General features: G+C 39.3%; 1 non-coding gene across 1 annotated transcript; it reads right to left on the bottom strand.

The window, feature by feature from the left end:
• Window positions 1–4,067: 4,067 nt before the first annotated feature.
• Window positions 4,068–4,174, bottom strand: LOC141625278 (small nucleolar RNA R71). Its single transcript, XR_012535067.1, has one exon. It is a non-coding gene; the product is annotated as a small nucleolar RNA R71 (small nucleolar RNA).
• Between the last annotated feature and the right edge of the window lie 250 nt (window positions 4,175–4,424).

The raw sequence follows: 4,424 nt of genomic DNA, 5'->3' as shown, positions 1-4,424 counted from the left end.
ATAAGTATTAGGGTAATTAAGGGCTTAAATGATAATTAAGTCCTTAAGATGAAGATTAACGCCTTGTAAGTCCCTAAGGAGCCCCACGACCTGTCCATGTTGGACACTCATACTGCATAGGGAAATGCCCGTCCTGCGTGTGGGACGCTCGGGCTGAGCCTTGGGACGCCCGGGTTGCTCTTCAGGACGCTCAGGCTGAGCTCGGGACGCCCGGATCATGGGTCAGCTTGGCTTCCTCCTCTCGTGACTGCCTCAAGATCCGTGGGGATAATTGAGGGGCCGTGGGGGTCTTCATCATTGCCCATTCTACTTGATTTATTAACTTAGGCCTTTAGTATTGGTTTCCTCTTTGGTGCTTGGTCGTTAGATGCGATCCATTTAGCTTCATATTGCTCCATATATGCAAGGTTAGCATTCCTCTCCTACCAAGAACACAAAACCTCAAAGAATATGCAAAGTAGGAAGCTAAAGATAAGAAACGATCCAATAAATGCAAGAAAGCATAGGAATGAGGCTAGTTCGGGGAATAAATGTGCGTAAATACGAGTCACATCAAATATCCCCAAAATCAACCTTTGCTCATCCCGAGTAAAGAGGTGACTAAAACTATGACCTTTATTAATACTACTAGCCGATGTGAGACAATTAGCGGGTGTCACTCTGCCCCTTCAACTCATAACAAGACATCTATGAGGTAAGATGCCTTCTTGCAAGGTAAGGTGCCAAAATGGCGATGCATCCTATCATTTAAGCACACAAAAACAAGTAAAGGATGCATCTACAAAAAGAATAGCCACTTTCCTCATTTAAGTGGCAGAAATCATCTAAAAGGGAAGTAGTCTAAGGGTACACATTCCATTGTAGATATTATTTTTCCAAGTTACTAAGCCAAAAAGGATACCAACAAATCACCTCCAAGTTGTGTAAAACTAGGGTACTTTTGTCCACAATCGCTAAATGCTTTCGTCAAGAGTAGACTCCTTATGATGTTAGAAATACTGTAGGATCGCGGAATTCCCCCTCTTGCCTAGGCAAGAAGAAGGGTCGTCCCCTCTCCACCATGCAAAAAAATGAGATCAATGGGTAAAAGGGATCAATATGTTTTGAGTTTCACAATGGTAGTTTGCTTTTGATTTGTTTTTCCCTCCAATTTCTTGTGGCATTTGTCATTGAAGAATATTTCTTGCCATTTTTGATGTTTAGCATTTTGATATTTGGCAATTCTTTTCAATTTTGCATTCTTTTGAACATTTTCAAAGTAACCCCATTTTATAGCAAGACTTTTATTGAAGAATAAGAGTCTATTTTTGATCCTCTTTTCATTGAAGCAATTTTTGCAAACTTTTTGACTCTCATTTTGGTACTTGAACTCAAATTGGAGATTTTTGTGCCCATTCTCTTTTTGTTGCCAAAATATGATGATAGAAATGAAAGAACGGCTACATGGCTTCAAATGTCACCTTGGAATAAACGGTAGCAAAGGAGTTATCACACACAAGGTACTCTTTACTAGGCCTTAGTCCATGAGTCAAAAGATACTAGTATGTCACATCCTAGGGTGTCTTGAGGGTATTCTAGCAAACAAAGTCTCAAGGAGAAAAATTATCTACAAGGGCCCTATATACACTTGATGTGACTCATATTTGAGCACATTTAGTCCCCGAATTAACCTCGTTCCTATGTTTTATAGCACATAATTAGGTCATTTACTATCTTTAGTTTCCCATTTTTCATATTCTTTGAGGTTTTATTTCCTTGGTAGAAAAGGAGTGCTAACCTTGCATTTATGAGGCGAAATGGAGCTAAATGGATCGCACCTAATGACCAAGCATCAAAGAGAGACCGACACTAGAGGCTTAAGTAGATAATAAAGTGAAGTGGGCAATGATAAAAGGATCCTTGCATCCCCAAAATGATCCTTGTGGCTTGTTAAAGAGGAAAAGAAGAGAAGCAGTCTGCCCAGGAATCCGAACGGATCAGGCACGGTCCGGGCATCTCACAACACCAAGATCCGGGCGTATTGTTCCCAAGACGAGCAGATTGCAGCCCAAGGAGCCGAGCGTCTTCCCCTGGATCCGAGCGGATCCTAAACAGAAGAGCCCGTGCCACAGCACAAGATGGGCGGATCGTGGCAAGACTAGCATGGGAATCCGCTCATTTCCTTCGGGAGAAGCATTTCCTCAACTTTTCTTAGGGTCTTAATAGTCATTTAAGCCCTTAGTAACCCTAATCTTTGTACCTAATCTTTAGTATAAATACCCCTTTGTACTACCTAGATTAGCATGCACCCTTAATCATATCTTATACTCTCTTAATCTCATCAAATTAGTCTTAATTTAGTTGTAATACAATTTCTCAATATTAATCACATCTTAATCTTTCCTTAATTTCTCTATTGTTCTTCCTTTATTTTGGGTAATTAGAAGATTATTTGGGTTTATTTGGAGGATTGACAACCTTCCATCAATCATCAAGTACTTCTATTATTCTTTGCTTTACTATTTGGAATCATCTTCATAGGTATAATTCTCTCTTAATCTTGTTTAATTTTTGTTAATCACTTTCATTTATTCATCATGTTTTGCCTTGTTAGTATGATTGACAACCTTATTAACATGTTAAACTTGATAATGAGTGAGTAGTTTCCTAAGCTAGGGTTAATGGGGAATTAGGGGAAACCAACATGGGGATTGATTCATGCTTAATCTAATATGTCTTCATAATTAATTTGCTTGCTTGTTGTGATTTCAACTAATGCACATGTTATGTTTGATGAAATGCGAGCCTATGAATCCTTGCATTTTTTGATCCATCACCTATCTCTTCAATGAGGCTTGTAAGTTTATACACCAACTCGAGCCTCATTAGACCATGCATATAGTTGAATAGGAAGGATTAAGTCGACTTGTAGGTGTTGTACAATCTAATCGATTCGGCTCCGGGACCCAAACCTTCTTAGGGATTGTAAGCTTATACACCAACTCGATCCCATCACAACAATAAGTGCTTGCTATCTAATTGAGAACATGTTTGTATGATCAACTCCCATGAATCCCCTATAAACCCATTACACCCTAGTGCATTTAATCAATTGTTTACATCCCTTTTTAATCATCTTGCTTGTTTTCATTGCTTTACTTTTATCTTGTTAATTAGTTTAGACCAATCTCATCTCAACCCAAATTGTGACACCCTAAGACACAACCATTTACAATTAAGAATCCTACATCAATACCCGTCCCTTGGGATCCGACCTTTACTTGCCTATTTGCTAAGAGTAGTTTCTAAAGTTATAAATATTATTTTGGTTGGTAGCTTTTGACGACGAGTTTGAATCCGAACCAAAAATGGCGCCGTTGTCGGGGACGGTGTTCAATTGATTTGATTTTCATTAATTGTTTTTAGTTGTGTCTTTCTTTACCTTGAGGAAGTCAATTTCCTCAAGGTTGTTCTAATTGTTTTCGAGTTGTTTGATATTTTGCATGACTAGGAGATCACAAGGTAATCCATTGCCTATTGCTCTTGAAATTGAAAGAACCTTAACCAACAATAGAAGAGTTGCTAGAAGTACTTCGAGAGTTGTAGGTATTGGAGAGATTGTGGATATTCAACCAAATAACATTGAGTTTACCAACCCTTTTGCAAGAGAAGGAGAGGACAACCCAATACAAAATCCACCACAAAATCAACCCACAATGCCTAAATTTTCATCACATTCCGTACCAACCGAGGAGAACCTACCAAATGGTACTCCTACACCACCACATTTAACCGGTAATTTCATTGCCAAATCCGCATTCATACAACTAGTTGAGAGAAGTCAATTTGGAGGGATGCCTAGTGAAGACCCTCATTCACACATGGAGACTTTTTGTGACTATTGCAATGCGATTTATCAAACCGGAGTTACTCAAGATCAAATCCGATGGGTATTATTTCCTTTTTCTTTGATTGGTACCGCAAAGCTATGGTTGAAAAGCCTAGACAAGACTACCCTTGGTATTGACTCATGGAAGAAGTTGGCACTTGCCTTCTACAACAAATTCTATCCTCCAGAGAAGACCAATATGTTGAGAACCCAAATCACTGGGTTCAAACAAAGGGATGAGGAATCATTGTATGAAGCATGGGAGAGATTTAAGGACACTTGTCGTTCTTGTACACACCATGGACTTAGCGAGTACCTTGTGCAATAATTTTAGAATGGTCTATATGAAGACTCCCGCAATATCCTCAACATGGGATCCAGTGGAATGTTCACCGAAGTTGATGACAATCAAACATGGGCCAAAATTGAAGAGATGGCAGTTCATAATTCACAATATAGTAGGCCTCGAAAGGCCACTAGAGGAGGAAAGCATGAGGTAGATTCCATCGCACAATTGGGTACTCAACTAGGTGCTCATATTGACACCATCAATTAG

Source organism: Silene latifolia, chromosome X, assembly GCF_048544455.1.
Source record: "Silene latifolia isolate original U9 population chromosome X, ASM4854445v1, whole genome shotgun sequence".
Classification (NCBI taxonomy): domain Eukaryota; kingdom Viridiplantae; phylum Streptophyta; class Magnoliopsida; order Caryophyllales; family Caryophyllaceae; genus Silene; species Silene latifolia.
This window is presented reverse-complemented; position numbering and strand designations above follow the sequence as displayed.